The sequence below is a fragment of the Marmota monax genome, unplaced genomic scaffold (assembly GCF_021218885.2).
Source record: "Marmota monax isolate L192 unplaced genomic scaffold, Marmota_monax_Labrador192_F-V1.1 WCK01_AAM20220418_F8-fsc00045, whole genome shotgun sequence".
NCBI lineage: Eukaryota > Metazoa > Chordata > Mammalia > Rodentia > Sciuridae > Marmota > Marmota monax.
In genome coordinates, this window is record NW_026692132.1 from 13,938,378 (window position 1) to 13,953,933 (window position 15,556).

General features: G+C 36.3%; 1 long non-coding RNA gene across 1 annotated transcript in view; it reads left to right on the top strand.

The window, feature by feature from the left end:
* LOC131423188 (uncharacterized) overlaps positions 1-15,556 on the top strand; it is a 96,669-nt gene that overhangs the window by 21,001 nt on the left and 60,112 nt on the right. Inside the window, exon 2 of the long non-coding RNA XR_009224273.1 lies at positions 7,173-7,251. This is a non-coding gene — a long non-coding RNA (uncharacterized LOC131423188). The remainder of the gene's footprint in view (positions 1-7,172; positions 7,252-15,556) is intronic.

A 15,556-nucleotide genomic window follows, 5' to 3' on the forward strand; every position in this document is an offset into this window, starting at 1 on the left:
TATATGGAAAATATGCATTTGGATAGGATTGATATAAGTTTGCCTTTATTATTTATTGTACTACTAACAAAAAATATTCCTACAAGAGTATTTTGGCAAGAAGGTCCATTATTGTGGATACATTTATCTTATTCTCCTAGCACTATTCTTACTAGGTATCCTGAGGCTGTAGGACAATTAATACTCAAAGGAGTAAAAGCAACAAAGGGAGTGTTTGGGATTTCTCCTAATAGAATTATTAATCCATATACAATGGATCAAATTGATGAGTTAGCTAATGAGTTAAATACTTGGGCAATAATCATGTGTAAATCTAATGTTTCATTTGATAACCACTTACCATCCAATCCTTTGTTGTCTTTTTGGTCTTCGCATCCTGTAGTTTTTCCAAAAATGACAAGAAAAACACCTATCATGAATGCTCCAAATATATTCACTGATGGGTCAAATAATGGTACAGCAGCAGTAGTTACCCCTGATCAAATTTTTACATTTTTAGTACCCAAACAATCAGCTCAAAAGGTAGAGCTTAATGCAGTATTACAAGCTTTTGGATGTTTAAAGATTCTGTGTTTAATTTATTTTCTGATAGTCAGTATATAGTTAGTGCTATAGTATCCCTTGAAGATGCTGGTAGGATTTCCCCTTCCTCTACTGTTTTCTCTTTGTTTTCCACTATACAAAGTCTAAACTGGGACAGAAAAGATCCATTCTTTATAGTACATATCAGGGCACATACAGGATTGCCTGGAGCCCTTAGTTTGGGCAATGATTTAGCAGATAAAACTACACATCACATACATATTATTTTCTATGCTAGAAGAAGCTACAAATTTTCATAAATCCTTCCATTTCAATGCAAATACGTTAAAAATGCCTTTTAAAACAACTAAGGAACAAGCTAGATAAATAATAAAACAATGTCAAAATTGTGTGACCTTTTTGCCACAAGTTAATCTTGGAGTCAATCCTAGAGGACTGATACCTAACCATATTTGGCAGATGGACGTCACACACTTCCCAGAATTTGGAAAATTAAAATATTTTCATGTTACAGTTGATACTTCTTCCAGATTTTTGATGGGCTCCCTTCATGCCAGAGAAAAAATTAAAGATATTATAGCTCATTGCTTAAAAAATTTTGCCACTGTGGACGTTCCAAAACAGTTAAAAACAAATAATGGCCCTGGTTATACTTCTACCTCTTTTAAACAATTTTGCTCATCATTTGGCATTACTCATATAATAGGAATCCCATACATTTCACAGGGACAAGGCATAGTTGAAAGAGCTCATCAAACTATTAAAATGTACTTATTAAAGCAAAAAGACGGAATTGGGAAGGGGTATATTTCCCCCAAAGATAAACTTAAAATAACCCTTTTTACTCTAAACTTTTAAAATTTGGATTCATCAGGGCTTAGTTCTGCGGAAAGGCATATGTGTCCTAAAAATGTGCATAAGCCCAAGGTACTTTGGAAGGATATTCTAACAGGACAATGGAAAGGTCATGACCCAGTGATTGTCTGGAGTCGGGGATCTGTTTGTGTGTTTCCACAGGGAGAACAGCAGCCAATTTGGATTCCAGAGAGACTAACTAAAGCGATTTCTACAGACCAAAAAGAAGATGACTTGGCTCAAATACATAACAGCTGATATCCTTACATCTGAGACAGTGGTTCTCCCACACCTGGAGGCTAATGAATAATGAACACCATTAAAGCCTATTTCAAATGTAAAAAACCTTGGGGCTTGCTTGTGGGAATACCTTCAGACCCATTATGCAAGTTACAGGAAGAAGGGTGGAATATCAAAAGAAGAGTCAAACCTAGGTGGTAACCTGGATGCTTTTTTTTTCAATATCTATTTTATTATTGCCCTTTCCCACATCATGAAGTTCTATTTTATTTTTTGAGCTCATACAGACCTAGGTTAATGTTTTTCTGATCAGTTCTAATTTTTGACTGTGGAGTTTCTAAACATTGCAATGGAGATTTCACCTGGCCTTTACTATTGTCTTATATGTTGTATGTTATGTGTACACACTTGTGTTTTGTGTTGTCCATATATCATATATGAGGAGTGCTCATGAAAAAATGGATCCAAATATTTTTTTATAATTCATGTGATTTAAATAGTTTAATTTAAATTGGGTAAACAGCTGTTGAGGATTGTTTTAATATGTGAACAAGAAAGGAGGTTAACAGATCTGTTTGTGTACTTTCACCTTTCATTTTCATTATATTTAATAATTCTGTTCAGGATAATGTAAATTGTTCAGAAAATTGCTTTCTTTTAGTGCCTGCTGGAATGTTACATATTTTTTTTTTAGCCATCATTGCCAGAATTCCTATCTTCATCCCAGTGTTGGTGAAGTCAAAGATAAAACCAAACTACAGCTTCTGTGATCACTATCACAACAAACTGTATAAACTGATGCATCATTGAATAATGTAACTCAACAAGTGATGCTCAATCAAGGAGTCAATTTACTTTGGGAGGAAATGAACATATTAATAGATTCCTCTGCTTTGAACTGCTTGCAGAACTTGCCTGGACTATGTATTACTTGTATGCATTGTGAACTATCTGTTGGTGCAGCAAATTGTGGTAGTGCTGGGGTATCTTTGCTGATGGTGTCATTAATGGTACAATTTTTCCAAAAGAGCCTTCAATTGGCTTGGTGTCGTGGCATTTCTGTATCCCTCTCCCTTCTGCTTGTGATGGTTGTTCAGCTAAAATTTGGGGGCCATCAGAGGTAAGGCAAAGAACCTGACCCCCCAGTGGTGCAAAGGCCAAATTTGGGGGCCAACAGAGGTGAGGCAAAGAACCTCACCCCCCACACTGGTGCAAAGGCCTTTCCACAAGTATGGCTATATGCTGGACCAGTAGTCATTGACGGGTAAGATCCAATTGCAATGGTACCAAACTAAGACAGGAGGCTGATGCCTTGAGGTCAGCTCATCTGATAACAGGTAAGAACCATATGTAGTATTGGACAACCTAAGACAGGCATGGTCCCTAAGCCACATGCTTGTTTAATTAAACAGAAGGGGGGAGATGTTGAGAGCCTCAGCCCAGTCGGAATGGCCCCTGGCATTTTGCCAGAAGTAATGGTTGCGAGGGGAGCCAATAAGATGATGCTAATTAAGTTAAGCTGTGTATAATTGCTGTGACTGGATGATCCTGGATTGAAATAGGCTGTGTATTCAGTTGTATATAGACCCCTGCTGTCTGCCTCGGACGCCCACTACTTTGGGGATTCCTGGGGAGTTCACGTTGGTTGGTGAAGTTCTGGTAGAGGGAGTTCCTTCCCATTGGTGTGTGGTGTCCCTGGAAGGGCCATGTGGGTGGCATTTGGGGGAGTTTGGAAATAAAGTTTGTTCCTGCTTGAGTGCCTGTGATTTGTGCAGACTGTGGCACTTTATACATCCTGGATATTAATTCCCTGTCATAGGAGTAACTTGTGGTGAGCCGCTTCTGCCGTTTCTGCAGATTATGGTTGCCATTACAAGATGACGCTGTCTCCGCTGTGGTCTGTGACAAACAACTTCTTATCTGGGAAAGTTGGCACATAATTTTTCACCACCCTGTGAGAAAGCTCCACGCGGCAGCTTTGCATTGGGGCTTGGGATGCTTTATTAAGGCTGGGAGGGGCATCCGAGAGAAAGAAGAAGAAATATCAAGGGCCTGAATAAACTGCTGAAAGAAGATTCCTGAGTTGCGTCTTCCTTGCGGGCAAGGGGTCGCGACAAGTGGTGCCGAGACCCGGGAACCAGAACTTTCAGCAGTCAGGGGTGGTGCACCGGTTAGTCCCAGGTAAGTGGGATCCGCGATCAAAGCGGGGTTAGTCCCAATAAGTGGGATCCGCTATCAAAGCGGGGTTAGTCCCAGGTAAGTGGGATCCGCGACCAAAGCGGGGCAGCTCCTCTGTAATGAAAGAGAGAGCCTTACATTTTATTGCAGCTGCACTGTGTACTTTCGCTTCTACTTTCGCTTTCTTTTTTTTGTGCTTCCTTTGTTGTTGTGTCATGGGTGCCGCATCTTCAAGTCCGCTTCTCCTGGCCCTAGATGGCCTGTTACGTTCCAAGGGACTGGAAGTGAAACATAGTACTTTACAGAGATTTTTACAGAAGATAGATATCGCTGCACCGTGGTTTGCATTTTCGGGCAGCCTTACTGTGCCTAGTTGGGATAAATTAGGCAAAGATCTTGACTTTGCTTCTGAGCAGGGCATATTAGAGGGTGGGGTGATACCCCTTTGGAAAATGGTCCGTGGTTGCCTTACAGATGGTAAATGCCAGGAAGCTGTGAGTGAGGGTCAAGCTATTCTCGAGCAATTGCATGAGGAAAAATCTGAAGGATCATGTAGTGAAGTGGCAGAGAGTATTAAAAGTAACAGTAGTGAGAAGGCAAAAGAGCCTGAAGATAAAAATAGGAGAAGGCTCTACCCAGACTTGACCGAATTAAAAACGCCTGAGAACACAAGCGACTCAGAGAGTTCTGAGGACCTTGATATATTGTTACAACAACTACATAAGATAAAAATGAAAAAGAAGAAAAAGGAGACACAGGGCACGCAGGCCTACTGTAAGAAGGGGAAGGGAGTTAACATTGGTAAACAAAACTCTGAGGAGGAGGAGGTAGAATATCTAGAAGAAGATATGGTGCCGATTGCCCCACCTCCGTATGTGGGGGGGAGCCAAGGTTCCGGGAGATCTTTTCATGCACAAGTTTGGAGGACAGTTAATACAGATATGGGACTTGCATACCCTGTATTTCAGGACAATAACAGGGGAAGATATCATGAGCCTTTAGACTTTAAGATAATTAAAACCTTGGCAGAATCTGTCCGCACTTATGGCATAGATGCCATTTTCACTCTCACTCAGGTGGAGGGACTTACTAGATTTTGCATGACTCCCTCAGATTGGGCTAGTCTAGTCCGCGCTTGTGTTTCCCCAGGGAAATATTAGGAGTCCAAAGTTGGCTGTTTAATGTTTCTGGCAGTACCCAAGACTCGGAGCGAGGTAGGAGGCTTAAAATTTCTGCAAATAATTCACAATTATCTAATGCTACATTACCCTCCGCAGCAGTCTGTCTCCAATCTCCGTTCCTGTTTCTTTTGGCTAATGTTACATTACAGGGGATGCTGGATTGTTCTAGTGTTACCTGTCTCTTATCTGAGTGTTGGAATGGATCCTGGCCTATGGCAGTGATTATAAAAATTCCAACTTTTGTCCCGATCCCGGTTACTGCGGATCCAGAGTCATTTCCTATTGTTGAACTGATTAGAGCCCGTAGAGATTTTGGAATTACGGCAGCTATGGTGACAGCTGTGGCGATATCTGCTGCTGCAGCAGTTACAGCTGGAGTAGCCATGGCCAGCCAGGTACAAACTGCTGCCACTATTAATCAGGTTATTCAACAAACATCCACCATACTTGAATCTCAAAGTAGAATTAATCAACACATTCTATCTGGGATTTTGGCTGCTAATCAAAGGATAGATCTGCTTCAAGCTCAAGTTGAGGAATTGTCTGACCTAGTACATTTGGGTTGTATTGATCAACGTGCACATTTATGTATAACCTCTGTCAGATTTTATGATTCCAGAAATGCCTCCCGCATCATTGGAGAGTATCTATCCGGAACCTGGTCCATGGAAGCAGAAAACTTGATCCAGTCTCAACTAACTCAGATTGCTGTTTTGAATAGTACCCATGTTGAACCAGTGACTTTGGGTCAATTCACCGATTGGATATCTTCTGCTTTTTCCTTCTTCAAAGAGTGGGTGGGAGTAGGCATTTTTGGTGCAATGTGTTGCTTTGGTGCTGTACTTTGTTTGTGGCTTCTCTGTCGCCTTAAAACTCGCCATGCACAAGAAAAGGCTATGATCATACAAGCTCTTGCAGCTTTAGAAAATGGCAACTCGCCTCAAGTCTGGCTTGCGCATCTTAAGCAGTAAACCTTTGTCATGGTCGTTACACCCCAAGTTATTATAACATTGCACTGGGATCGACATGACTTTCCTTGTTATTCTCTTAGTGTTGGAAAGCCCTTGCACTCTGCCGGTCTTACTGCCATTGCACGCAGATGGGTTTTCACACTAGTGCTTTTCTATCGTCTTAAAGTCCGTGCCTTTCTTTCAGGGTGCTGTCAACTTGTTTGTCATTATAAACAGCCACAGTTCAGCCTCAGCTATCCCCCTTCGTCCACCATCGTCACGATACAGGATGCGAGGCAAGGCACTGCACTTGAGTGATCCTTGACGTGGACCTCAAGGAGAGCATGTCCTATTGCATGCGGGTTAGACGCGTTCACGCCCCGCCCCACGAAAAAAGGCGTCGGCTGATATGGCTTCAGATCTGGGGAAGGCGCCTCCTTAGGACTGAGTCATACTATGCAGCCACTTCTGCACAGTGGGATAGGACCTCTACTCTCGCCTGTATTGTTTTAAGAAAACAGAAAAGGGGGAACTGTGGTGAGCCGCTTCTGCCGTTTCTGCAGATTATGGTTGCCATTACAAGATGACGCTTTCTCCGCTGTGGTCTGTGACAAACAACTTCTTATCTGGGAAAGTTGGCACATAATTTTTCACCACCCTGTGAGAAAGCTCCACGCGGCAGCTTTGCATTGGGGCTTGGGATGCTTTATTAAGGCTGGGAGGGGCATCCGAGAGAAAGAAGAAGAAATATCAAGGGCCTGAATAAACTGCTGAAAGAAGATTCCTGAGTTGCGTCTTCCTTGCGGGCAAGGGGTCGCGACAGTAACTAGCAAATTTTTTCTTTTATTCTGCAGGATTCTTCTTTGCTTTCTTAATATTTCTCATTTGCTGTGCAGAAGATGTTTTAATTTAATGCTGTACCACCTATTGATTATTGCTTTTATTTCTTGAGCTTTAGAAACCTTGTTAAGTAATTCAGTCCTGCAACAATATGTTGGAGTGTTCAACCTATATATTTTTCTGGCAGTTGTAAAATTTTCTAAATCTGATCCACTTTGATTTGACTTTTGTGCAGGATAAGATAGGAATCTAGGTTCATTCATTTCCATATGGATATCCAGTTTTCCCAGTACCTTTTTTTTTTTTTTAGTATTGAGAATTGAACCTACAGATGCTTTAACACTGAGTACATCCCCAGCCATTTTTTATTTTTATTTTGAAACAGGGTCTCCTGCTAAGTCGCCCAGGCTGTCCTCAAACTTGAGATTCTCTTTCCTCAGCCTCTGGAGTTGCTGGAATTACAGGTGTGTGCCACTATACTTGACTTGTTTTTGTTTTGTGAATACAGAATCTAGCTATGTTCCCCTACTGGCTTCCAATTCATAATCTTTCTGCCTAAACCTTCAGAGTATCTGAGGTTACAGACATGCAACCACTGCATGCACCTGGATTAAAAGAAAATAAAAAGAAGTTGTATAGATATTTCCCTTTTCAATAAATAACAAAGAAAGGAACATGTAGAATTCATAGAAATAACCCTCATTTCTAAGACAAATATACTTCTGAAGACCCACTTCTAGATGAATAAGCAGATATATCAATCAGCAAAATATAACAGACATACTTAGGATGAAACCCAAATCTTGGTAATCCCATTAATATACTAGAAAATCAAAAAGGTTAAACTAAGTAAGTTTGTAAACAAAAATCAGAACTTTCAGGAAACAATAAAAATTCACCCTCATACTCTAAATGCCATTCAAAAATCAAATTACATAAAACAATCATATTATTATTGGACAAAGTAAGGGAGTCAATTTTTATTAGTGTTTTATTCAAACTTATAGTATTAAGTCACACAATAATGAAAGCTTCTTACAGGTAAACATAGCTGTAACAAGCTTGTGGAAGAAAATGTGGATAATTCTTTATCAAAGGCTATAAAATAATTTTTATAAACATTTTAAAATTATTATCCCCAAATTAATAATTATTTCTATTCAATACAAGTTAATTCATGTTGAGTAAATTGTAACTGGGTGAAGATATTTATGCCACTAAAAGACCAAGAGATGAATACTGGAAAATTCCAGAAACCATCTAAATTAAGTAATTAAGAAAGTACAGGGAGGTCAAGGGATATTAATGAGCAGTTAACAGAAGCATATGCCTGAAAGGCTAACAAAGGAATGAAGAGATAACCTACTTTATTAGAAAATAAATCAAGGTCAAAAGTAATTTTAAGATCTCTACAATTAATGGTAGAAATATGTACCATTTTCAGTTGATTGTAGTAACAAAAGGAGATGGATTTTAGGAACTATGATAAGTGTATATAATGACAAACTATTTGTTTGATTCAATAAACCAAGATATACCTCCATTCTCTATACCAAAGTCTGATTTGCTAGACAATGTTTTAGAAACTATAATCTCCACTATTTGCATATTTTTCTCTGTATCAGAAGGAAGTATGGAAATACATTTTGCAAATTGTATTGCCATTCTCCGTCTTCCAACAGAAAGTCCCATGTGGTTTTGAAGGCAGATGGACACTAAGATGGCAACAGGCAATGGTAATGGGACTGAGCAAATCTGAGGGATTTTTTATTTTTGTTTGTTTGTTTTTCTTGTGGGTGACCAATCTGCCCATGAACGTTGGAGGTGCTTCCTTCAGATTGTTACCTTTTTTATTTCATGGAAGCAGGAAGGAATGAGAGCAAGCAGCAGTCTTTCTTATATTGTCTATAAGCCCTTCCAAGGTTTTACTAGTATTGATCTTCAAGTGTTAAATCCGATCTTCCCCTACAGTGGACTATCCACATATACTGTTTGATGCACAAACTAATCCCACTCATGAGTATTGTCCATTAAAATAACCTGCCCTTTCTTTACAACAACAAGTAGCACAGGTTTCAGGACAAATTATATATGGAAAATGCCCAAGTAAAATATGACAAGTGGAATAGTGAGAGGTAAGGAGCAACAACTTAGAAACATGTAAAAGAAAAAAGATGGACCTCAAAAGTTTTGAGAATGAAACATGAAGAAAATAATAGGACTCATTTTCTATCATGTCCATAAATGATAAAACACACATACAACAACAGTACATGTATGACAAATTTAGACCTTGTTCAGAGTTCTAAATAAGGAAAGTGAGTACATATGGCAATAGAGAGGTACAGGCAAATAGAACAGAGGAAAGGTAGAAATAAAATAAAATGTATCAGAATACTGTAAAAAAAGGAGGATAGAATATAAAAGGGATAGCTACAGACCTTTGAATATAGTGTACTTTTAACTGAGTTGTATGAAGGAGCATAAACTCTCTCTGAAACTCAGGAGCAGAAAGGAAATAAATATGTCACACAAAAAAGCTTTCAATACTACATGTTTCATGTAAGTTCACACTAGTCTTTTCAAATATTATTTTTCATTATAGAACTGTATTTGTTTGTACTAAAATTTAGATCTTCAGTGCTCTATTCCACCAACAGATGTGCATTTTTCCTATGTACATTTTCTTGTACATACTTTTTTATATTTTTTATTTTGTACATACTTTTTATGTATCTACATTCATATTCTTCAAATATCTATATACTCTAAAACAACTAACAAATGTTTAATTGATATTTAAACATTTAAAGATATTAAAGATGTTAACATCTAAAGACAAGTAAACAAAAATATAGCAGGAATATTATTTTTTAAATATCAGATTGACCTTCTTCCTCTCCTCTAACCTACAGAAATCTTATAAGATCATAATTGGCATAGAGGGGCTATCAGCAAATATTATTTTCTTTCTTTTCCATGTCAACATTATTTCTATGACATAACTCATCTTTTTAATCAAAATGATATTATTCCATGCTCTCAACACCCTTATTTTTCTAGAGAAATAATGTGATTACTTCTGAAGAACAAGTTATGAATTGCCTGAAGCACATGGTAGTCCTATATTGTGTTCTGGGAATATGTATAGAAATAAGTTCTTCCCAAAGACACATAAATTATGGTTCAGATATTTTAGAAAAGATTTTACTTCCTAATGAAGTTTAAAACTTAATTTTATGTGTTAACTTGACTGAGTTAAGAGAGTCCAGAGAGCTGTTAAAACATTATTTCTTGATATATCAGTGAGGGTGTTTCTGGAGGAGATCAAAAGTGGTGAACGTGTAATGAGATGGCCCTCCCCAATGTGTTTGTGAATTATACAGTTTGTTGAGGCTATAAACAAAACAAAAATGTTGAGGAGGAGCAAATTTGTTCTGTTTGCTGGACCTGAGACCTGCATCTTCTGTTGCCCATAGTATTGGAAATTGGCTCATGATTCTTCGACATCTAGACCCAGATCTGCACTTATCCCACTTCCTCTAGCCTCTCCACAGGTCCTCTCAATCCTTTGTTCTTGGACTGAATTATGGCACAGGCTTACTTTGTTCTCCATCTTGCTGGTGGCAGAATTATGGGACTTCTCAGCCTTGGTAACTACATGAGTCAATTTCTATGATAAACTCCTCTCATCTTCATCTGTATTTGAATACTCCATCAGTCTGTTTTCTGGAGTCTGCTGATACAAGAAGACAAGAATTGCATCAGGAGTGCCCTTTGTTCCTCCTTACCCTTATCCATGCCCAGTGAAAATGCGATTTATCTAAATAAAACAGTTATCTTGCAACTATCAAACAAGAAGGCATAGGACTAAAACAAAATGAGTGAAATGCTTAACATGGTGAAATAAAAAAATCAACTTATGAAGATAAAGTCCTTCTTAGTTTGCTTTCTTTGCTTTATTCATACAGACTCTAATATATTACAAAAACCTTATAATTAAAAGAGATGGTTATAACATGTAAAAGCAGTGAAAATTAAATATAGAACATAACTCTACCAAATTTTATAATTATTGAAAACAAAAAGAGTCAATTTATATATTATTTTCATATTCATAAAGTCTATCTGGAGGGTTGGTTTATTTTATAATGATTCATAGTTAAAAGCAGATGTTTCATAATTTCAAAATAAGGTAAAAATTAATGTAAAGCATAATGGCTTAGAAAACCTATAAAATGAAATAATTTGGAAAATTATCACTTGAATCATTAAATTCTTACTAATTACACAATTGGTTTATTTTATACTAGTATAAAAATTCCTTTAGGCCATAAGTCATTAATTAAAAATTCTTAAATTAGTAACATGGCTCTAATTCAATAATTTATTTTCAGAAAACAAGATTATGATTAAAAACTGCTTCAGGGATTTTCATTACCTCTGTTACATAATGAAATCATTTTATAATTAGTTATAAAATACTTATAATTATTCCAAGGCTTTAAATTTAAAGAAATATTGCTTTTATACTAACAATTATTTTCTCAATTTTTATATGATGTTTACAGTTGCCTCCTCTTGCTCTTTTCCCATTTGTCCTTTTAGTTACTTCCTATTGCCTCCATAAAACATATATCTGACATGACACTTTTTTCTTAACTTACTTGAGCTGCTGTTAACTGCACTTGGATACAGTCTAAGGGGATTCATGAGCATGCAAAGTTTGGCCAAAACTGCTGTTCTTCAGTCTTACTTGTTTGCTTTCAGATAAGTGCTCCACCCTCTACCCATACTGAGCTAAAGGTGTCTCCTCAGAAAATCTGTCTACTGAAAAAGATTCCTTGTTCAGCGATTCTGTTAAATTTGGCATAATCACACTTCATTGTCAATATACTGAGTACAAAATGATATCTCATTGTATAGAATCTGATATATTTGTTCTTTTATTACAGATTAGATTAGCCCTTCGTGGATGTCTTTACATTATTTAGACATAGATCCTTTGTCAATCATAAGGTGTTTCAAATACCTTCTCTTTGAAAATGTTTGTTTACTTACTTCCTATGGTATTATTTGATAAATCATCTATCTTAGTCTTAACAAAATTGATATTTTTGAATTTTTCTTTTTATGAGAACCTATTAAATGTGTTTATTGACAAATATTCCCTTATAATAAAGGGACAAAATATACTTTGTGTTGTCCCTTAAAATATTTTGTTTGTTATTTACCTTCAATCTCAGGTTTACATTCCAAATAGAATTGCTGTTTTCTTCACATTCATAATTAATTTTGCTAGGCTAATTTTTATAAGCCCATTATTTCCCACTTCTCAGTAATATGATTTCTCTCATATACCACATGTATATGTCTATTTTGGGGTTCTTTATTCTGCCACACTGACCAATTATAATCCTTTGGGTCAATACTACACTATCTTAATTGTTATACCATTATAAATCATTTTTATACCCAATAGACAAGAGTGTATATGTTAATTTTCTTTACCAAGAGTGTCTTAGCTATTCTTAAACACTTTATGTTTTCTTGTTAAAAACTTTAACAGAATTAGCTACGGTTCAACAATAAAAAAAAGTAAACATTTTTCTCTACAAAGGCTTATACATATGTTGTTTAATTCTCTGTTCCTGTACAGTTGTATTGTTCTTGAAACTAAATTTTGAAATTGTTTTATTCTTTTTCTAGTGTAGCTATTGTATATTGTATTATATTTTTAAATTATAGTATTTCTATGATCATTGTTTTTGGGATGTTTGTCTTGTATCTTCTTAAGTTGTTAGATGCAAAAATAAATGAGTTCTAAAAGGTTTCTTTTTCTTTCCTTCTTTTTAAGTGTTTTGGCAATTTTCTGTGGATAATTATGATATTTTAAAATAGATGCCATATTGTTTCTTCCTTTGAAAATTGTATGTATTTCATTTCATTTACTTGCATTATTGTACTAGCTGAAACTTCAAGAACTATGTTGAGTAAGGGTCATGACAGTGCGCAGCATTACTTTCTTCCTGATTTCAGGTGAAAAACAGTCTGTGCCACTGAATATAGTTTAAACTTCAGGTTTTCTGTCAAGGTTTTTATCAACTTGAGAATGTTTTCCTCCATTCCTATTGTTTTATGACAATTTCTATGAGTCAACAATAAATTGTATCAAATAATTTTTTTGCATTCATTGTTAAAATTATGTGATATATATTCTTTAGGCTCTTAGTACAATAGATTTCATCAATTAATTTTTGAATATCAAATCATATTTTAATACCTGAAACAAGTCCTAATTATTTGTATAATTCTTCTTATAACAATGCTGATCTTAATATAATGTTGAATTTTTTTCTCCACATTTTTATTAGTGCATTATAGTTATATATTGAAATATCCACAGATCCCAAACCCGGAATGAACCACACGAGACACTGGCTGCAAAAAGCAGGAGGCGTTTATTCTCACACAGGCGCCTGCGGGTGCACAGTAAAACCTCAGCCGGAGCTTCGGTGAACTGGCACACCGGGCTTTGGGGTATAGATCTTTTTATAGGGAACAGGTGGGTTAGGTCTTAGCTTAGCACAGCAACAGCCTTCCTATTGGTCCCTCTGAATTCAGCAGTTGAGTCACCTAGGGGGGTAAACTTGTTTTCCCACTTTAGTTCTCAGAAAAAACATAAAATTGCATCCTGTCCTTTTAGTTCCTGTTTTTACCCTGTTTGCTCAAGTTTGGCCCTTCTGGGGTTATCTATATGGAACATCTTGTGGTAACATTGTGCGAGACTTGAAGTGCTACATGCAGCTGGTGGGGTTTTGACATGGGGGTTGGGTAAGGGAACATCTTGCAGCTTCAGGGCACAGGGGTTAGTTTTCCTAATGTTGGGCCTGGGGCCTTGGGGTCCTTCAATATAATGGTGGGATGTGTTACAAGTTAGTACAGAGATGCACAGAATTTAGCAACATAACTTGGGGTCAGGGATGTAGCTCAGTTATAAAGCACGTAACTCATATGCTCGAAACCCTGAGTTGGATATCCAGTTCTAAAAACAAGAACAAAAACAACAACAAAAAAAAAAAACAAAAAAAAAAACACAAAAAACAAAAAACAACCAAACCAAACCAAAACAAAACAACCCCCCTGGCAAATAAAAACACCTACAAACCCCTGCTCCCTTTCCTCTATTCTACTGCTCTCCCTTTCCTTTTCATATAGTGCTAAATTTTTAAAGGATTTTTTGTCTGTATCCATTACAGATATTAACATGTAGTTTTCTCTTGCTGCACGTAGATTTCAGTGTTATGTTCATCATGAGACTAGCTTCAAGAAATGAATTTAGGGGCTGGGGTTGTGGCTCAGTGGTAGAGTCCTCGCCTAGCACATGTGAGGCACTATCCTCAGCACCACATAAGAATAAACAAATAAAAGTATCGTGTCCATCTACCCTTAAAAAAAAAAAAGAAAGAAAAGAAATGAATTTAGGCTGATCATGGTGGCCAACCCCTGTGATCCTAGTGACTAGAGAGGCTGAGGAAAGTGGATTGCAAGTTCATAGGCAGCATCAGCAATTTAGTAAGGCCCCAAAATGGCTGGGAATGTGGATCTGGGTTAAATCCCTGGTACCAAAAAAGAAGAAAGAAATGAATTCAGGAAGTATTACTTTCTTTTCTAATACATTAAAAATAATTGTATAGAATTGCTGTTAATTCCATTTTCCAACACTTAGTTGAATTCTCCAGTGAAACAATATGGGCTCAAAAAAAGTATTTTGAGCAATTTTATATTACAAGAACAATTGCCCTAATTTTTAATATCTACAGTGATTATAGTGATATCCTCTTTTTTATCCACAATATTGATAACTTGTAGCTCTTTTATCAGTTTTATTAGACATTTTAATTTCATTGATCTTTTCAAAGAATCAACTGTTTGTTGCATTGATTTTTTTCCTCTATTATTTTTGTCTCTCATTGATTCCTCTTCTTATTACTTCCCTCCTTCTATTTGTTTTGTGTTTATTTTGCTCTATTTTTCTAGGTTATTGAGATATGAACTTATATTACTGATCTGAGACTTACCCTCTTTTCTAATAAATGTATTCAGAACTAAAAATATCCATGTCAACAGTTCTATAGTTGTGACCCACACATTTTGATATGCTGTATTTTCATTTTCATTCAGTTCAATATATTTTAAATTTCCTTTGGGATTTTTTCCTTTGACCAATGGATTATTGAGAAATCTGTTATTTAATTTCAAATGTTTGGAGAATTTCCTCTTGACTTACCTTTATTGACTTCTAAAGTCTAATTTCATTGTAGTTGGAGAATACAATCTATATGCTTTCAGTTGTTTTAAATTTGTTGAGATTTGTTTTATGGCTATGTATATGACTTATCTTTGTACATGTTCTTTGAGTAACTGAAGAAGATATATTTTCTGCTCCTTGCTGAATGAAGTAGTCTACAAATATATATTTTATCTTAATGTTTATTTATGATATTGAGTTATTCTATCTTATTACTAACTTTCTATTTGTTTTATCAGTGTTTGAGAGAAAAGTGATGTCTTTCAATATGCCTGGGAAATCTTCTGTTTCTCCTTTCAGTTCTATGAGCTTTAATATACTTTCTGTGATTTTTTTTGTTCATGTGTAGTTAATAGTGAAATATCTTCTTGCCAGATTGAACCAGTTGTTATATAAGACACATCATGCTACCTTGAAAATTCCTTTGTTTCAATTCTACATTTTCTGATATTTGTGGA